Consider the following 13253-nt stretch of genomic DNA (forward strand, 5'->3'; position numbering starts at 1 on the left):
TAGCAGCATTCCAAGAAAAGGAGCAAATGAGTCAACGCCCCTTAATGCCCAAGCACAGAACAACCAACCCACCGCTTCCACCACATTCTATTGGCCAAAGCAGACTCGGGGGGCGGGGAGAGGCAGGGAATAGACTCCACTTGTTGGTGGAAGGAACTGCAAAATATTCATTACAAAGGGCATAGATGGGAGTGTGCATAAAAAATTGAGGCCACTTTTGCCACTCATCTATTACACCCACTCAGAGAATTCTTCTCCCCAAAGCAGCCAGGCCTGACCTGAGGCCCAAGGGACAGAGCACTGGACCACATGCTCCAGCCTGACCACTTCCCTGCGAGCAGAGCAGGGCCACCAAGGCCTCAGAGACATTCCGTGCAACCTCGACATCCTAGAGACGAGGAAAGGGGCTGTGGGGGAGGCAACTGGCCCCAGGCCACACGCCCAACTTCATCCTCCTCCTGGGAATCAAGCCCCTCTGCCCTTTGAGGATATCGGGAGGGACAGCAACCAGCAGCCACGAGGAGTGAGTCACAGATGCTCTAGACAAGGAGGAGATAAGAGAAAAATAGGACTTGGTTTAGGCCATAGAAAAAGGGAGAGAAACAAAAGCAGAATCAAGGACGATTTATTCTGGTTCATCCCATTAGCCCAAGAGCTATATTTCTGAGTAACAGTTCACCTACCACCTCTGTTCTACCAGTGGAAAGAGGATTCCAGCCCTGGGGAATAATTGAGTGAGGACATCCTAGACCATGTGGCCCCAGTCAAGGCAGCCCAGAATCCTGGCCATCCCACAGAATCATGAGAAATAATCGATGTTTGTTTATTTTGTTTGAGGATGGTTTGTTACACAGCAAACGCTAACTGATACAGCACGGAAGTGCATCATCTCTACAGACTCTCTGTAAAGAGCTGGACCAATTCTAACCCAAACCATCTTCTGCAAGTCGTTCAGGTGGCTTCCCTCCTCAGAATGAAGCTCAGTTCCAGGTCAGGAGGCCTTTGCGGACAAAGGTGGGCTGTCATTGTCCTAGGGTCCAGCTCAGAATCTTCTGTTAGAAGATGAACTTTCTGGAATTCAGTACTAATCAAGACCTTTTTTTTCCTTTGCCATATTTGGTTTATTTTCTGAAAGTTTTTACTATAGAAATTGTTAAACAAACCCAAACCACGGAGAATAGTATAATGGACCCCATATAGCCATTGCTCAGCTTCAAAAATTGTCAATATTCTGTCATCCCCCAAATTTTCCCCTGGAGTATTTTAAACATTTTTTTTTCCTTTTTCTCCCCAAAGCCCCCCAGGACATAGTTGTGTATTTTTAGTTGTGGGTCCTTCTAGTTGTGGCATGTGGGATGCTGCCTCAGCATGGCCTGATGAGCAGTGCCATGTCTGCGCCCAGGATCCGAACTGGGGAAACCCTGGGCCACCAAAGTGGAGCGTGCAAAGTGGCCATGGGGCCGGCCCCTCCCCTAGAGTATTTTAAAGCAAGTTCCAGACATGGCGTTTTACCAGTATGTAAGGATCTTTTAAAAATATAATCACATTACTGTTATTGCACATTCCCAAATCACTAATTCCTGATATCGTCTAATACAGAATCCATGTTCAATTTTCCCTGGTTGTTTTTAAAATGTCTTTTTTAAGTTGTTTTGTTTGAATCAAGAGCTTGACATGGTAGTCTATATAGTGCTCTTGAATGATGTGTCTCTTATGTCTTTTTTCCTTTTTTTTAAATTAAGATACAATTCACACACCATAAAATTCACCATTTTAGGGGCCAGCCCAGTGGCGCAGCAGTTAAGTTCACACGTTCTGCTTCAGTGGCCCAGGGCTCGCAGGTTCGGATCCCAAATGCAGACATGGCACCGCTTGGCAAGCCATGCTGTGGCAGGTGTCCCACATATAAAGTACAGGAAGATGGGCACGGATGTTAGCTCAGGACTAGTCTTCCTCAGCAAAAAGAGGAGGATTGGCAGCAGATGTTAGCTCAGGGCTAATCTTCCTCAAAAAAAAAAAAATCACCATGTTAAAGTAGACAGTTGTGTTGGGTTTTTTTTTTAGCATATTCACAAAGTTGTGCAATAATCACCACAATCTAATTCCAGAACATTTTCATTCCCCCCCCCCCTAGAATAAACTCTATATTCATTAGCAGTCACTGTTTATTTCCTCTTCCGCCCGGCCCCTGGCAACCACTAATCTGCTGTCTATCTCTACGGACTTGCCTACTCTGGACAGTTCCTATAAATGTAGTCACCCAATATGTGGTCCTGTACGACTGACCTCTTTCACTTAGCATGTCTTCAGGGTTCATTCAGCTTGTGGCCTGTTATAAAGTGAACGCCCCTCCCCCCCCAAATTCATATGCTGAAGCCCTAAGCAGCGATGTGATGGTATTTGGAAATGGGGCTTTGGGGGTAATTAGGGTCAGATGAGATCAAGAAGGTGCGGTCATGATGGGATTAGGGCCCTTATAAGAAGAGACCCCAGAGAGCTTTCTCCCTCTCCATACTCCCACAGAGAGAGGTCACGCGAGCGCACAGTGAGAAGGCCGCCGTCTGCAGCCCAAGGGGCGAGTCGGCAGCAGAAACGGACCATTGCTGGCACCATGATCTTCGAATGCCAGCCTCCAGAACTGGGAGAAAACAAATTTCTGTTGTTCAGCCACCCAGTCTATGGCATTTTATTACGGCAGTCTGAGCAGACTAAGACATAACACCTATCAGTACTTCATTCCTCTTTTTTAAAGGGTCAAAACATTTTATTCTCCTAATTTTTTTTTAATAAAGTTAAACAGTAAAATGAAACTTCACAAGCTGCCTCCTCTTCACCTCCTACTGCCCTCCTCTCCCTGCAGCCTTGGTGCTGGCCGCCTTTCGGTCACCCCACTCACACAGACACAGGGCATCCAGCCGAGAAGACGAAATGGCTCTAAGGACATGGAGACATGACAAGGGGAAGAGGTGAAGTGTGTCCACATTCAAGGTGGACCAGCAAGCCTGCCTTTTCCAGCTTCTGGACGGTTTCCCTTCATTAGCCAAATTGAAAAAAGAAATTCCCGGGGCCAGACATTTCAAAGCTGAAGCCCCCAGAACGACCCAAGAATGCCGTGCAGATATTGTTGGCATCAAAATCACCCATATTCCTGCCCTCCTCATCGAAGTCCCGTCCACTGTCACAGTGAGTCTTTTTCCTGAGATCAGAAAGGATGGCAAAAGCTTCTCTGACTTCCTTGAACTTTTTCTCCTCCTCCTTCTACCCTTCAGCACTGGCTCCTGTGCTGATCTGGATGGAGCACCAAGGCCCGTTTCTGATCGGCTTTCTTTTCTGTGTGTGAGGAAGATTGGTCCTGAGCTAACATCTGTGCCAATCTTCCTCTATTTTATGTGGGATGCCGCCACAGCGTGGCTTGACAAGCAGTGCATAGTTCTGCAGGCAGGATCCGAACCTGTGAACCTCAGGCCACCAAAGCCGAGTGCACTAACCATTATGCCACGGGACTGGCCCCCCAATCGGCTTTTTGATCTCGTCCTCAGAGGCATTCACGTCTACTCCCAGCGTCTGTAGTAATCTATGAGTTTGCTTTTTCATAGTCCTCACACTGTTCTGTGTCCGTGTAACACTGAGCTGTTCTCAAGGAGGCATCTATGTAAGTGTCATTGGGCTTCACAGCACTTGTGCAGTCTTCCTGCCATCCTGCCATCACCTCTCCAAAGCATGGAACTAACCATACCCTGATAACTATAGAGTTTAGCATTGATTTTTATATTGTTGGGGTCTGTCCCCAGGACTTCTGTGTACAGTTCATATGCTGGCTTGTAATTTCCTTCTTTAAATGCTTTATTCCCATCTTCCTTTTTGCTTTAAGTGCTTTGGCATTTCTGCAAGCAATGCAGGCCTTCTGGTGGTCAGGAGCCACCCTGAGAGCCTGCACAAAAAAACCGAACTGCCTTCTCAATACGATCTGCATAAGGAAGGCAAAGCCCGCATGCATTCAGAGCACCCACATCGGTGAAATCCATTTGTAAAATGACATGGCCACAGACTGTCCTTCTGGATTATGACCAGCATTGCTAAATATGCTGTTTTGAGGATTTTGAAGCCACGGCTGGCAGGGACAAATTTTAGGGCATGGTTTGTGCAGAAAACAACCTTCTGAAAATCCCACCTCTCGAAATCCGTTTCTGCTACTTTCTCACAGTCTATGACGGCATCAGCATTCTTGAACTCCTGTTCTGCCTGAGCGTTTTTGTGATCCCGTTCTAGGATCCTCTCAAAACTGCAACATGCTGCCTAGACACAGGTGGCATTTGCCCTCTCGTAGATGTCCCCGGACAAAACCATCATCCAACCTCACTGACTGCTGTGCATCTTCAAGGGCTTCCCAGGACCTTCCAGCCACCATCAGGGTGGCTGCTCGCTTCCCATAATAGCTCGTATTTTTAGGACACATATCTATGGCTTTGTGTGATCGTTAAAAGCTTCATTGTAATCTTTCTCGGCATAGTGTGCGTTTCCTTGTTCCTTGACAGACGCTGCTTCCCTCTTCACTTCTTTGGGGTGGAGCACCTCTGGCTTGATCACCGCCATTATCATCGCACCCCACGGCAGCGGCCATCTTACTGCCGGGACGAGTACTTCATTCCTTTTCATTGTCCAATAATATTCCATTGTATGGCTAGATCACATTTTCTTTATCCAGTCATCAGTTGATGGACATTTGGGTTGTCTTCATTTTTTGGTTATTATGAATAATACTTCTATGAACTTTCATGTATGAGTTTTTTGTGTGGACGTGTTTTCAATTCTCTTGGGTACATTCCTAGGAATGGGGTGGGGGCCATATGGTCACTCTATGTTCAACTTTTTGAGGAACTGCCAGTCTGTTTCCCAAAGCAGCTACACCATTTTATACTCCCATGAGCAGTGTATGAGGGTTCTGATTTCTCCAGATCCTCACCAACACTCATCTGTCTTTTTGACTTAAAATAAAACAGATACGGATAACATAAAACACACAAATGTACAGTTTAATGAATTATTATAAGACAATCACACCTTATAACTAACACCAGTCAAGAAAAAGAAGCTGGCCAGCCACCCCAGAAGCCCCTGCATGAGCCCCAGCCCAATCACAGAACTCCCAAAAAGTAACCACCATCCTGACTATTACAGCAATCACCTTGTTGGGTTTCTTTATGGTTTTATCAACCAAGCATGCATCCTCAGACTCTATAGTTTAGTTTTTAGCTTTGTCCACTTTTTAAATTTCATTTATCTTTTAAGTCTCTTTTAATCTACAGGATTTTCCCTCCATCCCATTCTTTCCCTTACAATTCATCTGCTGAAGAACCCAGGATGTCTGCCCTGTAGAGTGCCCCAGTCTAGACTCTGCTGATTGCACACCCATGGTGCAGTTCAACATGTTCCTCTGTCCTCTGTTTCTGCACATTGGCCGTTGGGTCAGACTCAACCTCCAACTCTTTGTCGTCACTGTAGGCAGCGCTGGGTTCTTTCAACAGGAGGCATGTAATATCTGGTTTTCTCTCTTTTCTGATGCTGGCAGCCACTCATGCTTATGTCTACATCCACTAATTCATTAAGGGTTGCTAAGTTTGATATTCTCACTCACACTGCTATCCAATCAAGCCTTTTCCCGTGAGGCAAGCAGAGGCAGGAGCAGTAGCAGCTTTGCCAAGATGTCTGATATGAAGGAAATATGGTGCTTTCCTCCCACGTTTGATTCCTCTATGAAATCAGAAATGCTCCAGGCCTATGTGATTTGTTTTCCAATGTCTGCTTCTCAGACAAGGATTGTCTGGGATCTAGACGTGGTTTTCCCCTTGTGATCAAAGTCAACTGAACAATTTTATTAAGTAAGACCCAGTCCCAGGTCCACCGCCCAAATGATGCAGCAAGTAGAATATTTCTGGCAGGTGCTGCACGTGTGTGATCAGTGTCAGCATACCTGGGAGGCTTGGCGCCCACACCAGAGCCTGAGGACATCTCCCAAGCTGGAGTACTTTCTTGGGTGAAACAAAACAAAAACCTGCCCGGCACTATAAATGACAGAAGCGCTGAAACAAGAAAATGCATTACTCAGAACCTCCTTAGAGCCAGGAGCCTAGCACACTATTTAGGCCACATCTACATAATATATTAAGATATATTTCTCTATATTCACTCATCTTTTTACTTAAATTTATGTGTAAAGAAAACTTTGTAACACTTTCATTAAGAGAAAAACAGTTCTCGCTTGCCAAAACGAGAAGGTAACATCAAGGAAAATCAAATAATGGCATTAAAATCTAGTGAGAAAGCTTTGCCTGCTGAAGGCTCTGAGCAAGCATCTGCTCGCTCTTTTTGGAAAAGAAAGGTTAGCAAGGGTTAGAGAGGTGTTTAAAATATATCAGCACCAGACTGAGTCCTTCTCCTAGAGCAGTAACTCTCAACCAGGAGGTGGATTTTGTTCCCCAGGTGACATTTCTATGGATATTTGGGTTGTCACCACCGGGGGGAGGGGGTTCTACTGGCATCTAGTGGGTAGAGGTCAGGGATGCTGTAAACATTCTACAATGCACAGGGCAGCCCCCACAACAAAGAATTTTCCAGCCCCAAATGTCAATAGTGCTGAGGCTGAGAAACCCGGTCCTGGAAAAGTAAGAAGGGTTGAAAAAGAACCAAAAAGTGAATTCTTCACTCTGGGATTCAATGTTATTTAATGCAGGATCCAGGTATCATGTAACACCATCCAACATTAACCAGGGGTACCTGACCCACACTTAGAGAAAACCATCTAAATGATGCAATGTCATAGAAACAAGGGCAACACCAGCCACTGGCGCTAAAAGAACATAGTTATGGGAAGGCTTATCTCAGAGAAGCCCACAAACCCAGCAGGAGTACTAGTCACCGTACTGGATGCTGTGCTCACAGTCAACATTTATCAAGCACCTACTATGTGCTGGGAACTAGTGAATCGTGATTCCAGTGAGAGGCACGCAGGCCGGTGAGGAAGGCAAGGAACTAAACAAATAGTAGGGAATAGTATCATGGGAGAGTGTGTGCTGCTCAAGGGAAGATGAGAAACCACCCATCAGGGAACTGCGACTGAGTAGGGGTCAGGAGGCGGGAAAGTTTTCCCAGGGAAGACGATGATCCTAGTTCTTAACCCTCCCAAGGAGCTCCCTGTGGTTGGAAGCCAGGCTAATTCAAAAGCAGTGCACGGCTTCTGGCCGAGTGCATGGATCCAACCACTTTAACACTAATTTGTAGTATGTATTTATGGATCCATAAATATACCCTAAAATAATTTTAAAGAAAAAAAGCTGGACACCTGGAATATCCATTGCATTGCTATTTACACTTGAAGAAAGAAAACAGGAAACAACCTGAATGCAAAACCAAAGGAAAGCAGTTAGCATAATCCGAGAACTAATTCCTATTTATTGAGCGTTGACTGTGTGCCAACGGGTTTACATCCAGTGTAGCAAAATGATTATACCTTTATCTCCTTGCAGCAACTGTGAGAATTAACCCTCCCAGCCTCTAAGAGGAGGCAGACTCAGAGAAGAGAGGAGAAAGGAGTCTTTTCAACCAATGCTGTGGAAACTACTTGACAATTTTTATGCAAGAAAAAATTCAGCGTAACCCTTACCCCACATCATGCATAAAAATAACTTGCAACGGATCATAGACTTAATTGTAAAACCTAAAACTATAAAAATTCTAGGAGAAAATCTTTGCAGCTTTGAGTTGAGCAACGTATTCTTAGACATGACGCCAAAAGCACAAACCCTAAAAAAATAAAAAATGGTGGTGGGAAGAAGTAACAGGAACAAGTTAAAATAATGTTATATTATCAGATTACTCATTTTTATGGTTATCATCATTTACGGAAAGTGATGTGGATCTCCCGCTTATGGCAGTGATATAAAGTTTCCTTTCTAAATAAATGTGGTCAGATTTCTAAAAGGTGAACGACCCTAAGGAAAGCAAGCGCAGGTGAGATACAGATGCTGAAGAGGTGAGGATTCTCTCATTGCCTTAGGCTCCTCATCTGTAAGATGGTCTTGGTACGAAATTCCCACCTCAAAGGGTTAAATAAGGATTTACCGAGTTTCTATACATAGAAAGCTTAGAACATGAGCTGGCAGACGGTGCAGACTAGCTCTGGATTGACTATTATTCTTATTCACTATTACAAATAGCAGTAAAAATGGATTTTGGAAAACATGCCTTCTCTTTTATTTGTGAATGATTTCCTTTATTGCCGTTGCTTTTGCACTATCAATAGAGATCTGTGAGGAAAATACTTACATGATTGTGAAAGAAAGAAAGAAACCCAGTGTGGAACTAGTCACATGGGGCCCTTGAACACTCTGAACAGCTCCTACTTTAAGAAAATTGCTGATGTCTTTCTAAGGACTCTGACCTCCTACCTCTGACTTTCAACCTCTGACCTCCGACAAGCAAGGAGATTCAAGAGTAGAAGAGCAGAGTGTGGAGGGTCCACACTAGTGCCATTCTTGAGAAAAAGGGACGGAAGACAAAGGGACGCCCACAGACCTTTGTGTCCTAAAGCTTCCTCGCAGCAATAGGATAACAAAACAAAACAAAAAGCAAAACAAAGCAAAAAGGAGTGAGGTAGCAGTCACAGCAGAGTAGCTGGAGGGTCTTCAGCTTGACAGCCCCGTGGATGGAAACCTCTGCCGAGGGCCATCCTCTCTATGCATCAAAGAAAATAAACCTCATCAAGAAAATAACCAAGAGGCCAGCCCTGTGGCCGAGTGGTTAAAGTTCCACGCACTCAGCTTTGGCAGCCAGAGTTCATGCTAAGGAGGCATCCCGCATATAAAGTAGAGGAAGACTGGCACAGATGTTAACTCAGGGCTAATCTTCCTCAAGCTAAAAAAGAGGAGGATTGGCAACTGGTATTAGCCCAGGGTGAATCTTCCTCACACACACACAAAAAGAACCGAGTTCACAAGGATGTGGAGCAACTGGAACTCTCACACACTGCCCCTGGGAGTGTGAATGGGCACAATCGCTTTGCACGACTACTTGGCAATTCTAATAAATTTAAACATACACCTGCCTTGTGATGCAGCAATGCCATTCCTAGTATTTAACCTAGAAAAATCAAAATCTATGTCCACAAAAAGAATGAACAAGAACGTGCATTGCTTCTATATTCATATTTTGAAAAAGAAGCAGTTCCAAAAACTTAAAACAACCCAAGTGTCCATCCATAGAAGAACAGCTATACCAGCTGTGGTATAACCTCACAATGGAATACCACTCAGCAAGAAAAAGGGGCACACTCCTGATCCATGCCACAACCTGGCTGAATCTCAAACAACATTATTATGAGCAAAAGAGACCAGACACAAAAGAGCACATGCTATTTAACTGCATTTATTTGAATGCAAAAACAGGCAAAAAATTACAGCAGTCCCCCCTCGTCCACTGGGAATACGTCCCAAGACCCCCAGTGGATGCCTGAAACCACAAAGAGTACCAAACCCTGTATATACTAGGCTTTTCTATACATACATACTTATGACAAAGTCTAATTTATAAATTAGACACAGTATAAGATTAACAATAATAACCAATAACAAAGTTGGCTTTGGGGCCATTATAAGTAAAATAAAGGTTACTTGAAGGCCATACTGTGACAGACAGCTACTAAGTGACTAACGGGCGGGCAGCGTATGCAGCATGGACAAAGGGATGATTCATGTCCCGGGTGGGATGGAGTGGGACGGCACGAGATTTCATCACACTACTCAGAACAGTGAGCAATTTAAAACTTATGAATTATTCCTTTCTGGAATTTTCCACGTAATATTTTCAGACCACAGCTAACCAAGGGTAACTAAAACTGCAAAAAGCAAAACTGTGGGTAAGGGGGAACTACCATAGATTTATGGTCATAGAAATCAGAACAGCAGTTGTCTGAAGTAGGAGGTGGGGGTAGGAATTGACTGGACAGGGGCATGTGGGAGCTTTTTAAGGTGATGGAAATGTTCTAGCTCCTGATTGGGGTGGTGGTCACATGGGTATACACAACTATCAAAAATCATCCATACTGCAGCGCCAGCCCCATCCATGGCCTCGTGGTTAAGTTCAGCATGTTCCTCTTCAGCAGCCCAGGTTCGCAGGTTCAGATGCCAAGCACAGACCTACACTACTTGTCAGCCATGCTGTGGTGGCGACCCACATACAAAATAGAGGAAGACTGGCACAGATGTTAGCTCGATTAGTCTTCCTCAGAGAAAAAAAAACAAAAAGCCGTACTGGATTGAATAGTGTCCTCCCCCAAATTCATTTCCACCTGAAATCTCAGAATGTGACCTTATTTGGAAATGGGGTTTACACAGACATAATCAGTTAAGTTAGAGTGAGGTCCTATCAGATTAGGGTAGGCCCTAATCCAATGACTAGTGTCCTCATAAGAAGAGAAAACAGAGACACACAGGGAGAGTACCATGTGACGACAGAAACAGAGATCAGAACAGTATGTCCATAAGCCAAAGAACGCCAGGAATTGCATGCAACCACAGGAAGCCAAGATGAGGCAATGAAAGACCCTCCCCTAGGGCCTTCAAAGAGATCGTGGCCCTGCTGACACCTTGATTTTGGATTTCTAGCCTCCAAACCTGTGAGAGAATACACTTCTGTCTTTTAAGCCACCAAGTTTGTGGTACTTTCTTACAGTAGCCCTAGAAAACTAATATACTATCAAATAGAACGTTGCAGGTCTGTGCATTTTAAGTAAATTATACTCCAATTTTAAAAATTTAAAGTAGCCAAGTGGAAGCAGCAAGTTGGTGATGACAGCTCCAACCTGGCTCCTGCTGCACCCAGTTAGACAGAATGCCTGAAGGAGAGCCAGCCTGCTGCCGTTCAGAATCTACAGCTGGTGGGAGAACCCAGGCACTGTGCTCGCGGCCAGACACCTCCCCATGACTCTCCCTTCATAGCTCATCCATCAGGCAAAGCTGCCCCCTCTGCCCACAGCAAAAATGCCCCTATACCCTCTCAAACATAAATACTACGGAGGCTATGGACAGCACTACCCAGAAGAGCCACCTTGTGGATACCCCATTCAAAAGTGAACCAGCCCTTGGGGCTGGCCCCGTGGCCGAGTGGTTAAGTTCGCGCGCTCCGCTGCAGGCGGCCCAGTGTTTTGTTGGTTCGAATCCTGGGCGCGGACATGGCACTGCTCATCAAACCACGCTGAAGCAGCGTCCCACATGCCACAACTAAAAGGACCCACAACAAAGAATATACAACTATGTACTGGGGGGCTTTGGGGAGAAAAAGGAAAAAAATTTTTAAAAAATCTTTAAAAAAAAAAAAGTGAACAAGCCCACTTTGGAGGGAGTTCCAAGCCTCAGAATTAAAGACTGCAGAAAAGCCTGGTTAGGGACCAAGAGCTTTGGTCCAACTGTCCTTCACTAACTCACAAATTTGTTCTTTGAAATGTCAACCTTGAGGAATCTTCCATTCCTTTGCTTTCCATAGCCCAGACACTTACAAAAGGAGTTTATTATTAGTAGTAGTAATTATTATTATTATTATTATTCTGCTTCATCTTATAAGCCTCTGACCCCGACAACTTGCCAGACACTTGTCTAAGCACACCTGCAGCTATCAGCATGAGGACTGAGGTCAGCCAAGCTCAGAAGGTCACTGAATGCAGAGACCACCTGGCCCACTCCCCACTGGATGCTCTAATCCCCACTTAGGCTCCCCCACATCTCTTGCCAAGGAACTTGCTGTGCATTAATTCATTGAACCCTCATAGCGAGGCTAGAAGTAGGAACTGTTATTATCTTCACTTTCTGATGAGGAAACTGAGGACCAGAGGGGTGAAGTAACTGGTCTGAGGTCACACAAGTAGTAAACCGCAGAGCAGGGATTTGAGCCCAGGCAACCTAACCTAGAAGGCACTGCTTTAACCACAGGGCTGCACTGCAAGTAGATGCCTCTTCTATGAACTGGGCCCTGCATCCCCCAGCGACCAAGAACCCAAAGGCTTTTTTTTGTTACAGATCTAGACTCTTGTAAGTCCCCCATCCCTGGTCTTCTTGAGAAAACATTATGGCAGCAAGTCCCAACTAAACTTTTTATAATAGCCCAGAGACTCTAACGGCCTATTGGGACATTCTCCAGAGTCTTACATAAACAAAACTGAATGTAACAGGAAAAAGGCTGTTTAGTTTTGTTTGGGGGGGTTTTGTATGTTTGTTTTGAAATTAAAGTTAACTGAAACAACAACAGAGATAAACTGAAAAAGGCTGAGATCAGAATCATGCAGTTTTTTCCTAAACTGGTGGAAATCCCCAGCTTCTACTGCCTATTACACCAGGAAGGAGTTTGGAGCTGGGTTTCCTAGAAAAGAATCAAGCCAACAGTTCCTCACTTCAGGAGAGGACACTTCAGCCCACATGTCCTGACCCTGCAATGTCCACAGACCCTGTGCGGAGGAGCCCACAGTAGCTGTTGGATCAAAGAAGCTTTTCCAATAGGGTGGCACCACACACTAAAAGATCAAAGGGAATTTATTCCAGGAGTGCAAGGATGGTTCAACATTAGGAAACTTCTTAATATAACATAATAATAGATCCTAGGAGATCTGTAAATGGTGAAAAAGCATTTGGCAAAATTCAACACCCTTTCCTGATTGAAAAAAAAAAATCCTCATTAAAGTAGGAAGCAATGGATAATCAGTTAACATGATAAAATATGTAAATCTCAGATAAAAGCTAGCATTTTGCTTAACTGGGAAACACCAGAAGCATTCCCACTAATGTCAGGAACAAGGCACATGTGCCCACTATCATTGTACACGAGGTACTAGTCAATGCAATTAGAGAAACTAAAGAAATCAAAGATATAAGACTGGGATAGGAGGAGGTAAAATTGTTTCCATTTATAGATGATATGACTATAAGCCTAGAGCATCCAAGAGAATCAACTAAGAAACTACTACCAACAATAGCCAATTAGAAAAGACTCCACAGGGCCCAGCCCAGTGGCGCAGTGGTTAAGTTTGCACCTTCCACTTTGGCGGCCTGGGGTTCGCCGGTTCAGATCCTGAGTGCGGACATGGCACCACTTGGCACACCATGCTGTGGTAGGCATCCCACATATAAAAAAGTAGAGGAAGATGGGCAAAGATGTTAGCTCAGGGCCAGTCTTCCTCAGCAAAAAGAGGAGGATTGGCAGCAGTTAGCTCA

The 13253-nt window shown here is 44.7% G+C and overlaps 1 protein-coding gene and 1 pseudogene across 6 annotated transcripts in view; both read right to left on the bottom strand.

Moving 5' to 3' along the window:
• The window catches only part of IL34 (interleukin 34), a 57297-nt gene that overhangs the window by 14038 nt on the left and 30006 nt on the right, over positions 1-13253 (bottom strand). The window lies entirely within an intron of this gene.
• Positions 2875-4621, bottom strand: LOC124251157 (dnaJ homolog subfamily C member 7-like; annotated as a pseudogene).

Source organism: Equus quagga, chromosome 13, assembly GCF_021613505.1.
Source record: "Equus quagga isolate Etosha38 chromosome 13, UCLA_HA_Equagga_1.0, whole genome shotgun sequence".
In the NCBI taxonomy this organism is placed as follows: domain Eukaryota; kingdom Metazoa; phylum Chordata; class Mammalia; order Perissodactyla; family Equidae; genus Equus; species Equus quagga.